Source organism: Moschus berezovskii, chromosome 20, assembly GCF_049115385.1.
Source record: "Moschus berezovskii isolate FMDL1 chromosome 20, NW_MosBer_1.0, whole genome shotgun sequence".
Lineage (NCBI taxonomy): Eukaryota > Metazoa > Chordata > Mammalia > Artiodactyla > Moschidae > Moschus > Moschus berezovskii.
The window spans coordinates 27,376,527-27,400,312 of NC_142479.1; the positions used below are offsets into that span (position 1 = coordinate 27,376,527).

The following is a 23,786-nucleotide window of genomic DNA, read 5'->3' on the forward strand; positions in this document are numbered from 1 at the left end:
TAGGTTGCCATTCTCTTTTCCAGGGAAGCTTCCCAACGCGGATTGATCCTGGGTTTCCTGCATTGCAGGCAGATTCTCTAGCAGCTGAGCCTCCAGGGAAGCCCCACTTCCAAAGCCATTGAGTCTCAAAGGTGTGAAGTAACATGCTCAAGATTACACAGGAAGGAAAGGGTGAAGCTCCAGTTTGGCTCTTTTGCTTCCAAATCCCATTTTCTTTTCTCCGCCTGCACGTTTGCCTCTTCTGCCCACGGCTTACCACTAACTTCTTTTCCCGCCCTTGTATGATGGGGAACAGCCGCTCAGGTGGCCTGCAGGGGCCGTGCAGGGCCAGTGGCCCTCGGTAAGGTGGCCTGTGGGGAAGGACTTTTTGAGGCCCGTCTCACCACGGCTGCGTCCACCCCGCTCCTGCCTGTGGTTGGCCTTCCCTCGACCAGGAGATGGAGGGAGGCTCCCCCTCTGGCCCTCTCCCCCGTCTCCTGTCCCCCCGCAGGGCCCAGTGGAGCAAGTTATTGCTCGCCAGGTGTTCAGCGATCTCTCGGATCAGAGGCCTTGCCCTGATTGCTAGAAAAGCCTTCCTGGCTCCCCAGGAAGCAAAACCTGACAGATTTCCCAGCAGCAGTCATGTCGCTGGAGGGGGAAAGAGAGAGAGGATGACAAAGATAAGTGAGGCAGTGAGAGGAGAGAGAGAATCAGGGAGACAGAGAGAGACAGAGAGATACAGAGGGACAGAGAGGCAGAGAGAAGTTAGCAACATCGCAGTAAGACTTCCTGTCTCTACAGAGGAGGACTCTCTTTCCTCCCGACCTCTCTGCCCTCTGAACCTCCATTCTCTCCCCCTCAGTCTACCATGAAACCCTGGTTCCAGGCCAGAATACTGGAGTGGGTAGCCTTTCCCTTCGCCAGGGGATCTTCCCAACCCAGGGATCGAACCTGCGTCTCCTGCATTGCAGGTGAATTCTTTACTAGCTGAGCCACAGGGGAAGCCCAAGAATCCTGGAGTGGGTAGACTATCTTTTCTCCAGGTCATCTTCCCAACCCAGGAATCCCACTGGGGTCTCTTACATTGCAGGAGGATTTTTCACCAGCTGAGCTACCAGGGAAGCCCTCTTGAAGGATACAGCATTAGAAAGATTTAGGAACAGGGGTGGGACAGAGAGCTTCTGGGGAGGGTATGGAAATACAGAGGGATAGTCTACCCACTCCAGGATTCTTGGGCTTCCCCTGTGGTTCAGCTGGTAAAGAATCCTCCTGGGAAGGGGCAGAAAGCATCAGGAAATGCCCCCCCACCGACACACTTTTTTTTTTTTAAATTTTTGGCTGCACCGTGCAATTTGTAGGATCCTAGTTTCCTGACCAGGACTGCACCCCGGGCCTCAGCAATGAGAGCTCGGAGTCCCAACCACTGGCCTACCCGGGGATTCCCAGCATCAGGGAATCTGAAGAGGAGACTTTTGGATACAAATTCATAAATAGGGGAAGGGGCGGAGCAATGTTTCTGTACTCTCTAGACCAATCCTCAATGGGACTCGGGTTGGAAAGTCATCCTGGCCATGTCCTTCTTCCCCAGTTGGAGGGCCGCACCCCACCCCTAGGGAAGGACACCCTTTCCGTGTCCTTAGAGACCCGTGTAGTTGGGAGGCCAAGGACCGGCACAGGGGTCCTGTAGGCAGACTTTGGCTGCCTCCCTGGGTGTCTCACGCTGGATCCCTGTACCCTTGGAGCGTGCTGGAGGCTGCAGACTGTTGCTCAGGGAATTCCTCCCTGGCAGAAAGCTAGGCTGCAGCCTGGTGTTGAGGGAGAGGTACCCACCATCTGTTCTGTGAAGAAACAGACACCATTGGCTCAGCCAAGTCAAACAGCTTGGATAAATACAAGTTCGCCCGGAGTCACCAACAACCAGCTTCTCAGTGACCATCCAGGATCTGAGACAGAGGGACCACCCAGCCCCACCCACGGCAGCGGCTTGCCCACTCCCCTCAGGGCACCTGGTCGCCCACCCCATGATGCTTTCCTTCCACCCCTTTCCCCTTCATCAAGTTATTCTCCACCTCAGGTTTTATTGGGAAAGAGTGGGAGGGAGCTTGAAAAATAAACATTTTAATGAGAAATCAATAAATAAGGGAACAGGCCACTCTTTTCCCCTTTAATTTTTTAAAGGAAAAATTAATTTTCCCTTTGCCTAAGTACCTGTCACCTTAAATTAATGTCTCCGAGAGCAAAAATGACGGAGAAGTTGGGTCATTAGGCAAATTTTAATTAGAGGCTCAGATGTCCTTTACTAATAAGATGTTACATATATTTCATTCTGTTCTTGCCTCCTGACTGCCAGGACATCTTTGCAACACAACTGAGGCCCCTGGGGGACCAAGGAGATGGGACCTTAGGGAGATGGGGTTGGGGCAGGGAGGGGAAAGGAAGGTGGTTTTTTTCCCCATGGAGGGGGCTGGGCAAGGGAAGGGAATTGTGGAGAGACACATTTCTGCATTTTTCCAGGTAGAGGGCTCACTCTAGGGCCCAGACCGGCTTCCTCTCTTCCTGTGAGTATGTGTTTGTGTATGTGTGACAGAGAGTGTGTGCCTTTTGTGCAAAGGGTCAGTGCATCAGAGATAGCAGAGCAATTAAGAGGTTGGTTCTGGGGGATTTCCCTGGTGATCCAGTGGCTAAGACTCTGCACTCCCAATGTAGCGGGTGTGTGGGTTCAATCCCTGGTCAGGGAACTACATGCTGATCCTACATGCTTCAACTAAGAGTTCACATGCCGCAATTAAGACCCAGGGCAGCCAAATGAGTAAATAAATAAATGTGTGTGTGTGTGTGTGTGTGTGTGTGTGTGTGTGTGTGTGTGTGCGCGCGCGCGCGCACGCGTGCTCAGTCACTCAGTGGTGTCCGACTCTTTGTAACCCCATGGACTGTAGCCCCTTCAGCTCCTCTGTCCGTGGGACTTCCCAGGCAAGAAGACTGAAGTGGGTTGCCATTTCCTGCTCCAGAGGATCTTAACCCAGGGATCAAAACTGCATTTCCTACGTCTCCTGCATTGCAGGTGGATTCTTTACCGCTGGAAAAATGCACAGGGTCTGAGAATGGGGCTGAGAGGGAACTCATGCATATTAAGCGCCTGCTGTGTGCAGGCACCATGCGCAGCACTTGAAATAGTCGATCCATCAATTCTTTAATGGCTGCAGAGATGCCATCATTATCACCTTTCAAGATGGGAACATCGAGGTTAGGTAATTTACCTGAGGTCACATAGCTAGTAAGCTAACGTTCCATCTAGGCCTGTCTGGCTTTCATTCCTTCCTTTGCAGATAAGCAGGTGGGCTAGTGGTAGGGTCCAGGGGGGTGTCAGAAAGTCCCGAGGCCCCTGCGGGAGGGAGCGCTGATGGCTCAGAGGCCTCAGGGCACTGAGTGGCTATGTGTCTTCAGATGAGGCCCTGCGCCTCTCTGGGCATCCATCTCCTCCTGTTACACTGCATCTAATGAGCTCTGGTGGCTTCTCACGAGACCGGGTTTGGAGGACTCCCTGGAGAAGAGACATAGTGCCAAGAATCGAGGGGCTGGGGTGGGGGCCAGAGCTGAGTTGAAGCTGTCACTCCCCTTGACTCGTCGGCCCAAGATCATCTTTGGGGCATGAGGTACAAGCCCAGGGCAGAGTCACTGTTGGGGCCATTACTCACCACGGCAACCCCTTAGCAGGCACTGTCTCACTGGACCCAGCGTCCTGTGGAAAGTAAGGGAAATTGCACTCATTTTCCAGGAACAAAGAGGCCAGCTGGCTGACCTTGCTGGCTTCCTCCCACCTTGTTCTGATCCCTGCCTCTGCTTGGTTGTATTAGAACTTCTGCTGCCCCTCACAGATGCATGGAAAGGCAGAATGAATTAGGGAGACAGAGTTCAGAAGGGACTCAAGAACCCTCCTTCCCCTACTTACTCTGGTGGAGGGGGTTGGGAGCACTTCGATGGTGGCGGGAAAGGAAAGGGCAGAGGTCCTGTAGGCCGGTGGGGAGAACAGATTTCTGATGGGGTTGAGAAGGAGTGGGGGCCAGACTGTTGGTGCAGAGGAAATCCAGACTGGGGAAAGAGGATTCAGTTCTTTGATCAGCTGTTGTGTATGAAGCTCTTCCACACATGCCATCTCGTTAAATTCGCACAATCCCCATCATCCCCAAGGAAACAGGCTCAGAGAGGTTAAGTGATTAGCCCAGGAGCACAGCATGTCAGCTGGCAGAGTCAGGGTTTAGACACCAGCCCTGTCTGACTCCAGAGCCTTTTTTACTTTACCACGGTGCCTCTCTGTGGCTCAAGAGTTGGAAGTTCTGAGTTTCAGAGATGTACGTCGATACTAAATTGCCAGATGAATTTCTCTGGGCCTTTATTTGTCCATCTGTAAGATGAGAAGATTCGGTTAGGTGATTTCCAAAGTCCCTTACGAGTTGACTCACTGGAAAAGACTGATGCTGGGAGGGATTGGGGGCGGGAGGAGACGGGGACGACAGAGAATGAGATGGCTGGATGGCATCACCAACTCGATGGACATGAGTTTGAATGAACTCCGGGAGTTGGTGATGGACAGGGAGGCCTGGCGTGCTGTGATTCATGGGGTCGCGGAGAGTCGGACACGACTGAGCGACTGAACTGAACTAAAGATGAGAAGATTCAGTTAGATGATTTCCAAAGTCCCTTTTAGGCCTGTCTTTCTGCACTCAAGAGGTGAGAGTCTGGGGGCTCCCTCCCCAGCCTGAAGTTGAGAACCAAGAACAGCTTGGAGGGTTATCCAGGCATCTGGGCTGACCTTTGTCATTAGTGAGTTACAGTGGAGTCTTCATGCTGTGCAGGCCCTCGTCATTACCCCCTTCAGACACCAAGTCCTTTGGCTCCTGGTTCTAGCTCTGCAGGTGTATGTCTGCCACCAGGATAGGAGCAAGGAGATAGCCCAGTCTCAGGGCTCCAGTGCACAAGGAAGCCTGAATAAATTTCTCAGTGGCACAATAACTCCTCTTTCTTTGACCCCTCCCTCCAAGCCACAGAACCCAATTAGCAGCTTAGCACCAAAGTTCCCAGATGCATCCCAGATGCTTTCCTGCCATTGGATGCGCTGAATAATGAAGATGTTTCTGGGGCTGGGATGTGGAGAACGGGAGGTTAGATGCGAACCTGTAAAAATGTAGTGAGAGACATTTCAGACTCCTGGGTATTGCACTTCCCTTCATGCTTTTCGGAAGGTGTTTGGTTCCTGAAAAGACTCCTGGCCCAAGTATAATTTTCTCATAATTATTCCATTCCTTGGGGCTTGCACTAGCATGCTAGGTATTGAGGAGCAAGAGGAAGAGACCAGGCTCTGCCTGCTGGGGTCCTGTGGGAATATGAACCTGATGAGAGAGGCATAACTCCTAGTGGGAAGGTGTATCCAGCCCAACGAGACATTGTGGCTGCCTCCCAGAGGGAATACTTGGGCCAGTGAGGAAGACAGTCTGCTTGCCCTAGTGAAAGCTGGTCTAAAGAAGTTAAGGGGGCTAGAAGGGGAAAATATAAAGTTCAAGTGCAAAAAGATGACTGATGAAGAGTATTCAGCTTGATGCTGGGGTAAGGAGGAAGGGCTCTGCCCTCAGATGGACTTTTCTCTTGATGGGAGATGAGTCATGCTCAGGGAACCCTATTATATTGAATTGAGTGTGTGTGTACAATTTCTGCCCAGGACAGGAACTCTTACTTTCTAAATTTGTTTGACTGAGACTGTCACAAAGAAAACTTGAGAAAAGGATTCTCTTGTCTTTTTCCTTGTCATTTGGAGCAGAAAAGATCAAACTGGGGACAGACATAGAAACATCATCTACCTCTACCAAGTTGAAGTTGTTGCAATTTGTATTTGTTGAGTTCGAAAAAAAGGTCTGGGATTCATAAGAGCACACTTGGTCACTGTATGACTTCAAAAGAGTCCTTCCTCCTCTCTGGGCCTCAGTTTTCCCATCTGTAAAATGGTTAATTAAATTTAGAAAATCTCTCAGGTCTCTTCTAGCTCTTGACATTCTTGTTTTTGTTCTTGTTTTTCTTCTCTTTTGTGAGTCTTCTCAACCAACCTCCCCTCGGGAGCAGGTTCCATAGTTCATGAAGGTCCATGGTTTTGAAGACCTTGGGGCCGATGAGAATTGCATATCTGAGCCAATTAGTCATCATGTTCCCCATTTATCAGCCATCGAGTTTTGTGCACACCTGTGAAAGGCACTCTAAGCAGATCTAAGGATGACAGGTGTCAAAGCACAGGGTTGAAGCCCTGCTTGCAAGCAGCTTGTATAAGCCATAGTTTACCTGTAATAAATCAGGGCTGAAGAAGCTGGCTGCTGCTAAGTCGCTTCAGTCGTGTCCGGCTCTGTGCGACCCCATAGATGGCAGCCCACCAGGCTCCCCCGTCCCTGGGATTCTGCAGGCAAGAGCACTGGAGTGGGTTGCCATTGCCTTCTCTGTGAAGGAGCTTGGAGGACATTTATTCCAACTCTCTTACTTTATAGTGATGTCCACCACCTGGTTGTATTGGTGGTGGTTGTTCAGTTGCCAAGTCGTGTCCAACTCTTCATGACCCCATGGACTGCAATATGCTAGGCTTCCCTGTCTCTCACCATTTCTCAGAGTTTGCTCAAGTTCATATCAAAGTTGCATTGATTAGAACTTCCATTAATGCCTATTTCCCCAAATATTCTTATCTATATGGAGGAAGGGTTCATGGAGAAGAACTATGGGGACACGGAACAGAAAAGGAACAGATTATTTACTTAAATGGCTCTTTCTTCTCCCTCACTGGATGAGTGTGAGTGATTCATTCCATGATATGACAATGATTCTTTCACCAATGACTAATATCCATGACTTTATGATTCCTGCCCCCCTCCCAAAGTCTTAAGAATATTAGAACTGATTTCAAAAATCCCACTTTCCTCTCTGGTCCTATCTTTAGAGTAGGGTAAGGATTTGAACTTCAATAAACTTAGATAGCATATTAAAAAGCAGAGACATTACTTTGCCAACCAAGGTCCGTCTAGTCAAGGCTTTGCTTTTTCCAGTGGTCATGTATGGATGTGAGAGTTGGACTGTGAAGAAAGCTGATCACCGAAGAATTGATGCTTTTGAACTGTGGTGTTGGAGAAGACTATTGAGAGTCCCTTGGACTGCAAGGAGATCCAACCAGTCCATTCTAGGGAAGATCAGTTCTGGGTGCTCACTGGAAGGACTGATGCTAAAGCTGAAACTCCAATACTCTGGCCACCTCATGTGAAGAGTTGACTCACTGGAAAAGACTCTGATGTTGGGAGGGACTGGGGGTGGGAGGAGACGGGGACGACAGAGGATGAGATGGCTGGATGGCATCACCGACTCGATGGACATGAGTTTGAGTGAACTCCGGGAGTTGGTGATGGACAGGGAGGGTGTGCTGTGATTCATGGGGTCGCTGAGTCAGACACGACTGAGCGACTGAACTGGACTGAACTGAACTGCATCTGAAATTCAAAGGACCTTTGCCCTTTTGGTTTTCTGAGCAGATGTTCAGAGTCTCACTGTGCATCTGAGGAGGGTAAAGCATGGAAGGGAGGACAGAAGAGACTCACCCTCCACTCACCGAGCCCTCATCATGCTTGGGGTGTTTTACACTTAGTATTTCATTGCGTCCTCATGAGAATCCTGGGAAGAGGGATGCTGTTATCACACATTTTACAGATGTGGAAGCAGAAGTCTAGAGAGATCAAATATCTGGTCCGAACTCACCATTCAGCAAGTGATAGATTATTGTTTCCAGCTCAGAACCCATATTTCTTCCACTCCAACATGAGTGACAAATCCACAGGTTAAGAAGAGAATGGACCTAAAAGAATCCCTAGGGAGTCCTATCAAACCACCTATCATTGCCCATCCTTAGCCCTGTCTTGGCTGTAGCAGCTAAAATACCAGATTTTCTCATAGAGCAAGTCCATCCTTCTCCCTTCTCTGGAGAGTGGAGCTGAGGTGGGGCTTCTTCTTCTTTATCCTGCCCTCCAACTATGCCTCTTGGGAGAGTTTTTTTGGTCACACTAAGTGGCTTTTCAGATTTTGAAAAGTTCAAACAACCCACTCTGCCCCACAAAGGCTGTTTGGTGGCTCCCTAGATTATTAAATCTTCAGGTGGAGAGGTGTCCTGCTGGGGCCAACTTTGCTCACCCAGGAGCTCCTGCCAATGGCGTTCTCTCCCCGCTTCTCACCTCTATATCAGGAGTAAGGACTGTGTGAGGGGAAATGTTGTGTTATGGGGAGGAGTCCTCAACGTGCTCAAAAGAAAACTCTTGGGAATGTTGCGAGTGTGATAGAATTGCCGACATTACTCGAAACCAATGGCGTCAATTGTGAGACACAGGTTACAATTCTGCTTATTCTATGGCAGTGTAAAAACCTCTAAAATGTCATGAAGAGAGGAAATAAAAGCAAAGGAAGATTGGACCGGAGTCACTGGAATCCTGAGGTTAGGGAGAAACAGAACCAAGTGTTACAAACATGACTCAGCACCACGGACAGAGACCGAGCTTGTTTCCTGCCCTCCTCCCATTTCTCATTGTTCAATGATGCTGTGCCTGTGGCTAGGGTCAGGTCTTCCAGCTGGCAGGTCTTCTTCTCTTGACCTGTTTATCTGACCCTGCTCTCCCTTTGCCTTAGCCCAGGCATCTCCTGGGGCCGTGAACAGCTGGCACTGCCCTGGCACACTTACAGGACAAACCTGTACTTTCGAAGCTCAGGCCTCCAACACAGAGGGCATCTGGGCTGCTCAGGCCTCTCCCCATAGGGTAGGTGACCTTCTTCTCTGATGGAGGAGCAGGTGGGTTGGTTTGGCTCTAGTGAGAAATTTTGCTGTGACAGGTGGCCTAGAGTGATTGGGCAGGAGCCTTCTCCCTTCCCCCACATCCAGGAAACTCTGGCTTCAGGGTAGGAGGAGAAAATTAAAACTAAGGTTTAGTATGGAATTAGGGCCATAAAACCACAGGCTACAGGAACGCAACAGCAACCATAAACCTAGAGCCCATTCAATCATAGAATAGGTGCTTTTACACATTAAGTAGGAACATTTATGTACAGGTAACAGAGAATAACTCCCAATCTTCTGTTTGTAGCAATAACTGGACTTTTATGGCATTTTTGTGACTGTTAAATTATGGTGAATGACAAAGAGGTCTGGAATGGGGAAGGTCAGGGCACATAAAACTGTGGCTAAGGTTGAATTTCATGACCAAGGAAACAAAATGTGGTCAAAGTCAATTTGTCCATGTTTTTGCCTCCAGGAAGGATGAACCTGGTGTCCAGGTCACATTGGTGGTGCTCACTTTAGAATTTAGGAAGCAGGATACTTTGAACTAGGCTTTGGGGTTTCTTTCCCCATCCCCACCCCAATTGGTTCAGTGGGTCATAGCACTGTCAGCATCAGGAACTTAACTCTGGGTTGGTCTTTGATCTTGGGCTCCTCTCTTCCTATCTGCTTTAATCTTTAGACTTTAAAGGTCTCCCATAATCTGCCCAGGTCATAGGGTAGAGGAGTATTTGTGGGGTAAGGCTCCTGCTGCTTCCTACATTCTAAAAAAGGCAAAGAGGTACAGTTGATAGCTGTTTAGAAATAATTCTAACAGCTAATGACCCTTTCTAATCTCTAACAAATACTCACTCAAAAACTGAGCTACTATGGTATGCCAGGATCTGGACACAAGGGTTATAAAGTGAATTCCTTCCTTTAAACAGTTTCCAGTCTGGTATGGGAGTTGTAAAGGTAACTTCATACTCTACGATGTGTCCCACTTGGGTGTACTCAAAGTCCTGTAGTATGAACAGGTTGCAAAGTATTGTTAGCTTCATTTTGTAGAGAAGGCACTTGGACCTTGGAGAGATTGTCTTAGGTGGCAGAGCTGGGGCCAGAAATCAGGTCTCCTGACTCTAACAGGACCATTTGCCTTGACCACACTTGAAGTTCTAACTCAACCTAACTGGAATTCTTATTGCTGCACATGACTCTCTTTTCTCCTTTCTTGGTCTTTGAGAGGATCCTCAAGTTTAGATCCCCACATGTCTTGAGATTACCTGGGTTTAGCCCATATTTCCTGAGTAACAGTGATAGTTATTATTAAATGATATGTATTAAATACCATTTGCAAGTACTGTTCTAAATGCTTCACACATATTAACTCACATATTAATTCATAATAGCTCTCCAAGATTGGTACTATTATTATCTTCATTTTACAGATGGGGAAATTGAGGCACAGGGATGATAACTGACTTAGCCAAAGTCCCATGGCTGGCAAATGGCAGACCAGGCAGACCATCCCACAGTCTGTACTCTAACCATTATCCCACACTATCTTTCCTATGGAAAGAACACTGGAGATTTAGATTCAAGCTCTCGCCTGTATTTACTTGCAATGTGACTTTGGATGAATCACTTAATTCCCCTGGGACTCAGTTTCCTTCATTGGTAAGTAATAACAGTAACTCAAATTTATATGGTACTTTGCAATTTATGAAGAACTTTGTCAGGGACCAACTCATTTGATCCTCATGCATGTCAGTGAAGAAGATGGAAATCTTGATTTTACGCATGAGAAAACTCAGGACTCCAGGGTCTAGCCAAGGTCATATAGCTAGTATGTATTGGAATAAGACTTGGAGCCCAGGCCTTGGTGGTTTCCTTGACTTGGAATTTGTGGCTTTAGGACCAAATGTGCTCTAAGCATCCTGCCATCCCAGATCTTCTCTGGGCTGGGAAACCAAGAATCTGGGCTGGTCTTAGTTCAGGCTTCTGCAACAAATTACCATAGGGACTTCCCTGCTTGTCCATTGGTTATGACCCCATGCTCCCAACGTAGAAGGCCTGGGTTTGATCCCTGGTCAGGGAACTAGATCCCACATGCTGTAATTAATAAGAGTTCACATGCTACAATGAAAGAACCCTCATGCTGCAACAAAGATTGAAGATCCCATGTGCCACAACTAAGACATGGTATAGCCAAAGTAAAGAAAAAAATTTAAAAAATACTACCATAGAATGGATGACTTACGAGCAATAGAAATTTATTGCTTATAGTTCTGGAGGTTAGAATTTTGAGATCAGTTTTCCAGCATGGTGAATCCTGGTGAGAGCCTTCTTCTGGGCTATACACTGCCTACTTCTTATATCCTCACATGGTAGAAAGATGGGAGAGAAATATCTGGGGTCTCTGTATAAGGGCACTAATCCCATTCATGAGGGTTCCACCCTCATGACTTAATTACCTCCCAAAGTTCCCACATCCTAATACTATCATGGACCACTGCCTTGTCTAACTCAATGAAACTAAGCCATGCCATGTGGGGCTACCCAAGATGGACGGGTCATGGTGGAGAGGTCTGACAGAATGTGGTTCATTGGAGAAGGGAATGGCAAACCACTTCAGTATTCTTGCTTTGAGAACCCGATGAACTGTATGAAAAGGCAAGAAGATAGGACACTGAAAGATGAACTCCCCAGGTTGGTAGGTGCCCAATATGCTACTGGAGATCAGTGGAGAAATAACATCAGAAAGAATGAAGGGATGGAGCCAAAGCAAAAACAACACCCAGCTGTGGATGGGACTGATGATAGAGCAAGGTCTGATTCTGTAAGGAGCAATATTGCATAGGAACCTGGAATGTTAGGTCCGTGAATCAAAGCAAATTGGAAGTGGTCAAACAGGAGATGGCAAGACTGAACATCGACATTCTAGGAATCAGTGAACTAAGATGGATTGGAATGGGTGAATTTAACTCAGATGACCATTATATCTACTACTGTGGGCAGGAATCACTTAGAAGAAATGGAGTAAACATCATAGTCAACAAAAGAGTCCAAAATTTGGATGAGATCTCAAAAATGACAGAATGATCTCTGTTCTTTTCCAAGGTAAACCATTCAATATCGTGGTAATCCAAGTCTATGCCCTGACCAGTAATGCTGAAGAAGCAGAAGTTGAACAGTTCTATGAAGACCTACAAGACCTTCTAGAACTAACACCCCCAAAAGATGTTCTTTTCATTATAGGGGACTGGAATGCAAAAGTAGGAAGTCAAGAAACACTTGGAGTAACAGGCACATTTGGCCTTGGAGTACAGAATGAAGCAGGGCACACGCTAATAGAGTTCTGCCAAGAGAATACACTGGTCATAGCAAACACCCTCTTCCAACAACACAAGAGAAGACTCTACACATGGGCATCACCAGATGGTCAACACCAAAATCAGATTGATTATATTCTCTGCAGCCAAAGATGGAGAAGCTCTATCAGTTCAGCTCAGTTCAATCGCTCAGTCGTGTCCAACTATTTGCAACCCCATGAATCACAGCACGCCAGGCCTCCTTGTCCATCACCAACTCCCAGAGTTCACTCAAACTCTATACAGTTAGCAAAAACAAGACCAGGAGCTGACTGTGGCTCAGATCATGAACTCCTTATTGCCAAATTCAGAATAAAATAGAAGAAAGTGGGGAAAACCACTAGACCATTCAGGTATGACCTAAATCAAACCCCTTATGACTACACAGTGGAAGTGAGAAATAGATTTAAGGGACTAGATCTGATAGACAGAATCTGATGAACTATGGACAGAGGTTCATGACATTGTACAGGAGACAGGAATCAAGACCATCTCCAAGAAAAAGAAATGCAAAAAAGCAAAATGGCTGTATGAGGAGGCCTTACAAATAGCTATGAAAAGAAGAGAAGTGAAAAGCAAAGGAGAAAAGGGAAGATATACCCATTTGAGTGCAGAGTTCCAAAGAATAGTAAGGAGAGATAAGAAAGCCTTCCTCAGCAATCAATGCAAAGAGATAGAGGGAAACAATAGAATGGGAAAGACTAGAGATCTCTTCAAGAAAATTAGAGATACCAAGGAAACATTTCACGCAAAGATGGGCTCAATAAAGGACAGAAATGGTATGGACCTAACAGAAGCAGAAGATATTAAGATGAGGTGGCAAGAATACACAAAAAAACTGTACAAGAAAGATCTTCATGACCCAGATAACCACAATGATGCGATCACTCACACTCACCTAGACCCAGACATCCTGGAATGTGAAGTCAAGTGGGCCTTAAGAAGCATCGCTATGAACAAAGCTAGTAGAGGTGATGGAATTCCAGTTGAGCTATTTCAAATCCTGAAAGATGATGCTATGAAAGTGCTGCACTCAATATGCCAGCAAATTTGGAAAACTCAGCAGTGGCCACAGGACTGGAAAAGGTCAGTTTTCATTCCAATCCCAAAGAAAGGCAATGCCAAAGAATGCTCAAACTACTGCACAATTGCACTCATCTCACGCGCTAGTAAAGTCATGCTCAAAATTCTCCAAGCCAGGCTTCAGCAATACGTGAACTGTGAACTTCCAGATGTTCAAGCTGATTTTAGAAAAGGCAGAGGAACCAGAGATCAAATTTCTAACATCCACTAGATCATCGAAAAAGCAAGAGAGATTCAAAAAAACATCTATTTCTGCTTCATTGACTATGCCAAAGTCTTTGACTGTGTGGATCACAATAAACTGTGGAAAATTCTGAAAGAGATGGGAATACCAGACCACCTGACCTGCCTCTTGAGGAACCTGTATGCAGGTCAGGAAGCAACAGTTAGAACTGGACAGAGAACAACAGACTGGTTCCAAATAGGAAAAGGACTATGTCAAGACTGTATATTGTCACCCTGCTTGTTTAAGTTCTTTGCAGAGTATATCATGAGGAATCCTGGGCTGGAGGAAGCACAAGCTGGAATCAAGATTTCCGGGAGAAATATCAATAACCTCAGATATGCAGATGACACCACCCTTATGGCAGAAAGTGAAGAAGAACTAAAGAGCCTCTTGATGAAAATGAAAGAGGAGAGTGAAAAAGTGGCTTAAAGCTTAACATTCAGAAAACTAAGATCATGGCATCCAGTTCCATCACTTCTTGGCAAATAGATGGGGAAACAGTAGAAACAGTGGCTGACTTCATTTTGGGGGGGCTCCAAAATCACTGCAGATGGTGATTGTGGTCATGAAATTAAAAGATGTTTACTCCTTGGAAGGAAAGTTATGAGCAACCTAGACAGCATATTAAAAATCTGAGACATTACTTCGCCAAAAAAGGTCCATCTAGTCAAGGCTATGGTTTTTCCAGTAGTCATGTATTGATGTGAGAGTTGGACTGTAAAGAAAGCTGAGCACTGAAGAATTGATGCTTTTGAACTGTGGTGTTGGAGAAGACTCTTGAGAGTCCCTTGGACTACAAGGAGATCCAACCAGTCCATCCTTAAGGAGATCAGTCCTGGGGGTTCATTGGAAGGACTGATATTGAGGCTGAAACTCCAATACTTTGGCCACCTGATGCGAAGAGCTGACTCATTTGAAAAGACCCTGATACTGGGGAAGATTGAGGGCAGGAGAAGAAGGGGACAACAAAGGATGAGATAGTTGGATGGCATCACCGACTCAATGGATATGGGTTTGGGTAGACTCCGGCAGTTGGTAATGGTTAGGGAGGCCTGGCGTGCTGTGGTTCATAGGGTTGCAAAGAGTTGGACATGACTGAGCAATGGAACTGAACTGAACTATTACTATCACACTGAGCGATAGGATTTCAGCATATGAATCTGGAATTTCAGTCCATTGCAGGGGTAAAGTGAGCTCTTAGTTTGGTGCCAGCTGCATTTATCTGGGCATATGAAGCTCTCCTTGGCAATCCCTAAGCAATCTTAAGGCTAATGGGGGCCTCCTGCAGACCATTCCTCTAATAGGACCTGGCTTTAGGGAACAGCCATGAAACCATCTCTTGACCGACTACCTCTTTCACAACCTCAGCAACCACATCTTCCTTGCCCTTTCTAATTTTTCAGGGATCAACACTGGGAATGCCAAGAAGCATGTCTGAGCTGAGGCTCTGCCCCCAGAGATGCAAAGGGAAAAAGGGCAAAAATATAAAATAAAGATTATGCAAAAGAATTACCCTGCATGTTTCTCCCATCTTCCTCATCTCCCCGTGTAAATTACCCTATTATTCTGCTCCCTTAGGACTCCTGATCGTCCTTATTTCTTCTTTTGAGCTAAAGTCATTCATGCAGTAAATTAGTTCTTTGCTTCGAAATAGCTCTGATTGTAGCAGTTGCTGCTACCACCAGCAGCAACACCACGTCCCCCGGACAGTTTCCAAAAAAAAAAAAGAGGAGAAAAGAAAGAAAGAAAAAATCTCCAACAACTCTCCCTTCCTCCCACTCTATTCACTCACATGCACAGAGAGACATGAGGTGCCCATTTCCTGGGAAATGCTTTCTTATGAAGGCAAATAAATGCATGCTGAGAGGGACCGCAGATGAATCCTGAGTAACAGCTCAGGACAGGACAGTGGGGATTAGAGTCATCAAGACCAAGGATCAGCAGCCTCAAAACTTGCACTCTGTTCTCCTTCATCAAGCACCATGTCTTGGGGAGACTTCCCTGGTGGCCCAGTGGTTAAGACTCCATGCCAAGGCTCCATGTTGCTCCCAATTCACAGGACCGGGTTCAATCCCTGGTCGGGGAACTAGATCCCACATGCCATAACTAGAGATCCCGCATACAGCAACAAAGCCTAAGTGCAGTCAGATCAAACAAACAAACAAACAGAAAACCCAGCCTTGATTGACCATGGGTTACTGGGGAAGCTGTATAACACAGAGGTGAAGAACCCAGGTTTTGGGTTTGAGTCCTGCATCTAGACACTTTTTAGCTGTGTAACCTTAGGGAAGTGTCTTAGACCTGAATATTTGTTTCCTTACCTCTGACATATCTCACTCCAGTCTCCTGTAACCAGTTGCCTACTCAGTATCTCTTCTTAGACATCTAATAAGCAAACACAGAGGGAGAGGACATGTATACCTATGACTGATTCATGTTGATGTATGGCAGAAAGCAACACAACATTGTAAAGTAATTATCCTTCAATTAAAAATAAATACATTTGAAAAGAAGATAAAAAAGGAACAGGAGGGCTTGCTTTGGCAGCACTCAAAAAAAAAAAAAAAAGAAAGATCAGGAAAGAAAAAATAATGGGCAAATAAACTCTTGATCTTCCCCTTCCAAATCTGCTCCTATAGTCTCCCTTTCTCAGAAAATGTCAACTCCATTGATCTTTTGCTCAGGCTAAAGTTTTCAGTGTCATCCTTGACTCTGCTTTTCTCTCACATTCCAAGCTGTCTGTACATCCTAGTGACATTATTTACAGAAAGGCAAATTACTTCTTACCACCTCCACTGGGTCAAGCCATCATCATTCCTTACCTGGTAATTTCAATAGCCTCCTAACTGATTTCCACTCTTCCCTCCGTGTCTCCAAAGTGGTTCTTTAAAAACATAAGTCAGTTCACATCTTGTTCCTTTAGAATTTTCCAATGGCTTTTGACTTAGAGTAAAAGCCAGCAATCTACACAATCTGCACCAGGCCCCCAATATTGACATGATTGCAATTTTCATCCATGTTGTAGCAGACATCACAACTTCATGGCTGGATAGTATCCTATTGCATATGTACACAACATTTTGCTTACTCATTCACCCATCGATGAGTGTATGGGCTGTTTTTACCTTCTGGCTACTGTGACTATTATTGCAGTGAACATTGGCATACTATTATCTGTATCTCTGTTTTCAGTTCCTTTGGGTATACCAAAAGAGTATACCTAAGAGTGGAATTGCTGGGTCACACAGAAATTCTATGCTTCACTGGAAAAGACTCTGATGCTGGGAAGGATTGGGGGCAGGAGGAGAAGGGGACGACAGAGAAAGAGATGGCTGGATGGCATCACCGACTCGATGGACATGAGTTTGAGTGAACTCCAGGAGTTGCTGATGGACAGGGAGGCCTGGCGTGCTGTGATTCATGGGGTCGCAAAGAGTCGGACACGACTGAGCGACTGAACTGAACTGAACAGAAATTCTATGCTTAGTTTTTGGCTTTTCAACCAAACTGTTCTCCAGAGTCTGTACCATTTTACATTTCTTCTTGAAACGCACAAGAATTCTAATTTCCCCAAATCCTCACTGACACTTGTTAATTTTTGTTTATTATTATTATTAATACCATCTTTGTAGATATGAAGTGGTACCTCATTGAGGTTCTGATACACACTTCCCTAATGATTTATGATGTCGAGCATTTTTTCATGTATTTATTGGCCATTTGTATAAATTCCTTGAAGAAAGGTCTAGTTAAGTCCTTCTTTCCATTTGTGAAATTGGGTTGTTTGTCTTTCTGTTGAATGTAGAAATTCTTTACACAATCTGGATATTTAGCCCTTATCAAATTATTTGCAAATAATTTCTCCCATTCTGTAGGTTGTCCTTTCAATTTCTTGATAATGCCTTTTGATGGACAAAATTTTGATTTTTATGAAGCCCAATTTATCTGCTTTTCTTCAGTTATTTATGCTTTTGTCATCAAACCTATGAATCCATTGCCAAATTCAAGATTATAAAGATTTTCCACTACATTTTGTAAGATATTTATGGTTTTAGTTCTTATATTTAAGTCATAAATCCATTTTGAGTTCATATTTGTATTTGCTCTGAGGTAGGGGTCCAACTTCATTCTTTGGCATGTGGAAACTCAGTTGTCCTAGAACCATATGGTGAAGAGACAGTTCCTTTCCCATTGAATGGACTTGGCACTCTTATCTAAAATCAACCGGCCATGGATATATGAGTTTACTTCTGGACTTCCAATTCTCCACTTGTCCTTGTGTCAGAACCATACTCTTTTGATTACTGTACCTTTGTAGTAAGTTTTGATATTCAGAAAATATAGCTATTCCGAATCCCTCGTAATTTCACATGAATTTGATGACTAACTTTTGTTTTTCTACAAAATGTGATTGGAGTCCTGAAGGAATTTTTTGAATCTGTAGATCACTTTGAGTAGCATAGATATCGAAACAATATTGCCTTGTTTTGTTTGGAGACACAATGGGATGTGTTTCCATTTACTTGGATCTTCTCTAATTTCTTTTAGCAATATTTTGTGGTTTTCAATGTATACATCTTTCATAACCTTGGTTAAATTTATTTCCAAATATTTCATTCTTTTAGATGCTATTGTGAGTAAGACTGATTTCTTAACTTCCCCTTCTGAATTGCAGGTGTGTATAAACACAACTGATCTTCTGATTTTATACCCTAAAACTTTACTGAATTTTAGTTCTAGTAGCTTTCTTGTTGATTATTCTGGATTTTCTACATATAGGATCATGTCATCCATGAATAGAGATAGTTTTACTTCGTGCTTTCCAACTTGGATGCCTTTATTTTTCTTGTCTAGTTGCTCTAACAGTTCACAGTCAAATAGCAATGGTGACAGTAGATATCCTAGACTTATTCCAACATCTACCTTTTGAGTTGTTTTGCTGCTTGTTACTCGTTGCCTTAGTTTCAGTGAATTTGGGGGACTGGATGGGACGATTCCATAATTCTCTTATGTATTTTGACCCCAGAAATGCACTCAAGTCTCTTTTAGCAAAAGTTAGTTGTTTCGTACTGAAAAGACCTTTTATGTTATCTAGGCTGCTACTTCTGAAGCAATACAAGATGACACTTTGAAAAACTCTGACACAGAAAATGACAGATTAGCTCTCATGGCCCAGTTTTAAGGCCCTCTTTCCATTTCACCCAGAATAATAATAACAAGGAGTATCATGAAAATAGAAGCTGAGTCACAAAGAAAATCTGGAAGTTAGTCAAGTTTATAGGGGTCAGAGGTATATGTGGGTTGGGGCAGGGACCAGGGAAACTGGTTTGAAGGATGAGAGATCGACAGCTCTTGTACGCCATATATAGCAACCAGGCTTGTCCCATTTCCCAGCCAGGTGTCTACTCTAGTGTCCTATATGTGGCACCTTGCAAATGTGTCTTCAGTTGCTAGGGAACTTACCCTTGTGAACCGAAATCATATTTTAAGTTTAAACTGCTTGTCTTTCTGTGTGTACATGCATGAGACACACACACACACACACACACACACACAAGAGAGCGATTGGGGAAACATATTTTGGCTCTTCCCCTCTCTTCTCTTGCCTGTTCTTTTTCTTGGGGCCTCAGCATCACCCTCACTTTCTGGGTTTGGGTACACCCTTCCCTTAGTTCCTGTAAGCCCAGGTGTGTGGAGGTGGCTGCAATTCCTCCTGCAAAATAAGCTATTGAGATATGTGACCTCCTGCTGATGCCTGGGGGTGATGTTGCCCAGCTACAGTTGCTGGGGGAAACTCAAGTTAAAATTTCTTCACTTCAGGGTATATAAAGTCTCAATCACTCTGGTGAATTAATATCACTTTTCCCTGGCTAAATGTGAAACCCATATAAGTGAGTGTCTGCTTCTGGGATGATTGAAGTTAGAGCATTCTTGCTCGGATTCTGTCAATCACTCCTCCCCCTTCTCTGCTGAGTGTGTTCAAGCCGCAGAGCTCAAGTGGGAGTCTTGAAGGAAATAAAGAGAAGTGATTGGCAGCCCTCTGAGCAGCTCCTATCAGGTGGCAGATACATCCAGAGAGGCCTTCTGGTCTGATGATGGAATTAGTCCCCATTAGTCTTCTGCAGGCTGATGGAAGATACATAACCTCTAGCCTAAAGAAGCTTCTGGTATGATGGGAAAGATCTAGGTCCCGCTTGAAGTAAGCTCCTGGACTGATGGGGAAGACTTAGTGCCTGCATTGGAGAACCTCTGGTCCAGAGAGGAAGACACCCTCCCCTGGGAGATGGAAAACGTGATGAACCATTCTGTTCTCAGGTATCCTATTGGGTAGGATCAGGTTGGCTGGGGGTCGCTGTTGACTAGTATTGACGTGTCCTTGGGAAAGTATGCTGACTGGCTTTCTTACAAATAAGGCCTATGAACCCCAGCCGAACCCTCACTGTCCCTGGAAAATGCTGACTAGTCCTTCCTGCCCTCACCTCAATGCTCTTCTGAGTTTTTCCCGTTTTTGACCAGTCCTGCAACCCCTGTCTTGACTTCCCTGTTGAAATTCTAAGCATAGAAAATTGGATAGAATGTTGAGTACTCACAACTGAGTATTTGGCATGGAGACTCTACAATTGTCAACATTTTGCTGTATCTCTTTCATCAAATACCTCTCCATATATCTAGTATTCAATACATCTTATTTCTGGTATATTGCATGAGTATACTGCATTCCAGGCACTTCAGCATGCATATAATTAAGTAGAATTAATATTTGCATGTGTTTTTTTATGCATATGTATGGGGGAGGCGTGTTACATTTACATGCATGAAATGGTAAAATGCAAAAATTCTAATGCAAAAATTCTTCAAGATTTGACAAATACTTTGTATGTGTAACCCCGATTCATATAAAGTTATGGAACATTTCTATCAGCTCGGAAATCTGTTCATACCCCCTTTCCAGTCAACTGATGCTCTCATCCTGCAGAAGTAATCCATTTTTACTAAAAAAAAAAAAACTTTCTAAAATTTCACATACATGGAATCAAATAGTATGTACTCACATTTTTGAGGTTCAGCCATTCATTTTTGGCTGCACTGGGTTTCTGTTGCTTTGTGTGGGCTTTCTCTAGTTGCGGCGAGCTGGGGCTACTCTTCGTTGCAGGGCATGGGCTTCTCGTCGCGATGGCTTCTCTTGCGGAGCACGGGCTCTAGGTGCACGCGCTTCAGTAGTTGTGGCTCCCGGGCTCTAGAGCACAGGCTCAGGAGTTGTGGTGCACGGGCTTAGTTGCTCCATAGCATGTGGAATCTTCCTCGACCAGGGATCGAACCAATGTCCCCTGCTTTGGGTTTGAATCCACCGCCCCACCAGGGAAGTCCAAGATTCATTCATTTTGTTGCATGTGTTAATACTCTGTCCCTTTTGTATCATCAGGAAGTGGTTAACAATTTGTGTATCCATCTGTATTCATGAGCAGTTTATTTGAGGTTGTTTTCCAGGGGCTACCATGAATAAAGTGGCCACGAATGTTCTTGTACACATCTTTTTGTGGACCTATGTCTTCTTTTCTTTTGGGTGAATACCTGGAAGTGGAATTGCTGGGTCATAGAGCAGACATGTGTTCAGTACACCTAACTTATTGTGAAAAGTCTGTTCAAACATTTACCCTTGTTTTTACTGGGTTGGTCATGTTTTATTTATTGCATTGTAGCTCTTTATATATACTTGATACAAGTCCTTTAATGGAGTGTTCTGCACTGTTTCTACTAGTCTGTGACTTGTTATCTGTTTTATTTTTTGAACAGGAAGTTGGGTCTATTGGTGGGTGTGAGTAAGGAGGGAGCAGTGCCAAAGCCTTAAGAGTTCAGGGCTCACCATTTATCTATGGGATCATGACTAAGGATGTATTTGACCACATAGGTATTCAGGATGAGCCACGTTTCAGCTGCCATAGCTTCAAATACATCTGCATTGAACTTGGTAAAGCCCCATTTCTTGGAGACGTGGATCTTCTGGCAACCAGGGAACTCGAACCAGGCCCTGTGTAGAACCTCAATCATGCTTCTGGTCCTGCAGCTTGGGGTGACAGACTTGATGACTTGGAAAATGTGGACCCTGGTCACTGTGCCCTGGAACTTTCTGAAGACACCTGGATACCGGTCAGAAGCCTTGCCTGGTGACAACATGAAGTCAGACATAAATGTTCATTGGAAAGCATGGTCTCTAGGGTCTCTTAGGGTAATCCATGCAAGCAACAGGTTGCATATACCATTGAGGAGGTTGCTGTTTGCAGCCATTTCATATCATCATTTTCTTAATGTTTTTGATGAGCAGGAGTTATAAATTTTTATGAAATCTACATTATCATATTTTCTTTTGATTATTATTACTTTTTGCCTCCTTTCTAAGAAACCTTTGCCTGTCTCCAGGCAATGAAGATATTCTGTTTTCTTTTGGAAGTTTTATAGTTTTAGCTTTTGAGATTAGATCTATGAAAGTCAAAGTATTAGTTGCTAAGTCATATCTGACTCTTTGTGACCCCATGGACTGTAGCCCGCCAGGCTTCTCTGTCCATGGGATTCTCCAGGCAAGAATACTGGAGGGAGTTGCCATTCCCTTCTCTACGGAATCTTCCCAACTCAGGGATCAAACCTGGGTTCACTGCATTGCAGGCAGATTCTTTACTGTCTGAACCACCAGGGAATGATTCATCTCAAATTAAATTTTATGTATCTTAGTGTAAGATAGAGGTCAATGTTCATGTTTTCTTATATGGATGGCCAGTTGTTCTAGCCACACCTGTTGAAAAGAATTGCTTTATCCGTAGAATCACTTCAGTTCTTCCTTGAAAAGTCAAACGGCCATTTAAGTGTGGGTCTATTTCTGGGCTCTCTATTCTGTCCCATTGAATGACATGTCTCTTTGTACATCATAAAGTCTTGATGACAGTGCAACAGTTTTATAGTGAGCCTTGAATTTAGGTAGTGTAAATTCTCCAACTTTACTTTCTTTTATCAAGATTACCTGGGGTATTCTAGGTCATTTGCATTTCCATGTACATTTTAGAATGAGCCTATAAATTTCTACAAATAAAGTCAGCTGGAAATTGGGATTGAGATTCTGTTGACTCTCTATGTCAAACTGGAGAGAACTGACATTTGAATAACATTGAGTCTTCTCATACAGGAACATTTATTTCAGTCCTCTTTAACTTATCTAGTATTTTGAGGGGATCATTTTCAATGTGTAGATCCTGCATATCTTTTGTTAAACTTATTCCTAAGTATTTTAATTTTTTTTTTTGCCTTTTTAGTGTAAATGGAATTTTTAAAGATTTCACTTTCAACAGACATGTGGACACAGAGGGGGAAGGGGAGGGTGAAACGAATTGGGAAAGTAGCATTGGCACATATACACTACTGTATGTGAAACAGACAGCTAGTGGGAAGCTGCTGGATAGCACAGGGAGCTCAGCTCAGTGCCCTGTGATGACCTACAGGGGTAGGATGGGGTGGGTGGGAGAGAGATTCACAAGGGAGTGGAAATTTAAAAAAACAAGAAAAAAAAAAAAGATTTCATTTTCCAGTGGTCTGCTGCTGGTTCTATGAGTGTGGCTCTTTTATTCTGTGAGTTTGCTCAATCCAGTTCTTAGTTCTAGTTGCTATTTTATATATTCCTAGGGATCTTCTGGAGAAGGAAATGGCAACCCACTCCAGTGCTCTTGCCTGGAGAATCCCAGGGACGGCGGAGTGTGGGCTGCTGTCTACGGGGTCGCACAGAGTCGGACACGACTGAAGCGACTTAGCAGAAGCAGGGATTTTCTACAGAAACAATTATGCAGTTTTCTTCTTCCTTTATGATTTTTGTGCTTTTTATTCTTTTATCTTGTCTTGTTGCCCTAGCTAAAACCTCCAATGAAATGTTAAATAGAGGTAGTGAAAGTGGCCAGCAGCCTTGCTTTGTTCCTGACCTTAAGGGGAATGGCTATTAAATCACATTGAATATGATGTTAGCTGTAGGTTTTTCATAGATGTCCTTTCTCAGATTGAATAAATTCCTTCTCTTCCTAATTTTCTTTAAAACATGATGAACAGGCATTGGATTTTATAAAAACAATCATCTTGGTTTTCTTCTTTTTTCTGTTAACACAGTGAATTATATTGAGTGTTCAGACAATTTTTCATTCTCAGGACAAACCTTGGTCATGATGTATTTTTACTTTTGTATATTGCTGGATTTTACTTGCTAATAATCTGTTAAGGATTTTTGACTTAAGTTTGTGATGGATATTATTTTATCATTTTCGGCCTCCTTTTGTGATTT

At 44.4% G+C, this 23,786-nt stretch overlaps 1 pseudogene; it reads right to left on the bottom strand.

The window, feature by feature from the left end:
• Nucleotides 1-21,678: 21,678 nt before the first annotated feature.
• On the bottom strand, nt 21,679-21,782 carry LOC129544819 (small nucleolar RNA SNORA70; annotated as a pseudogene).
• Nucleotides 21,783-23,786: the final 2,004 nt, after the last annotated feature.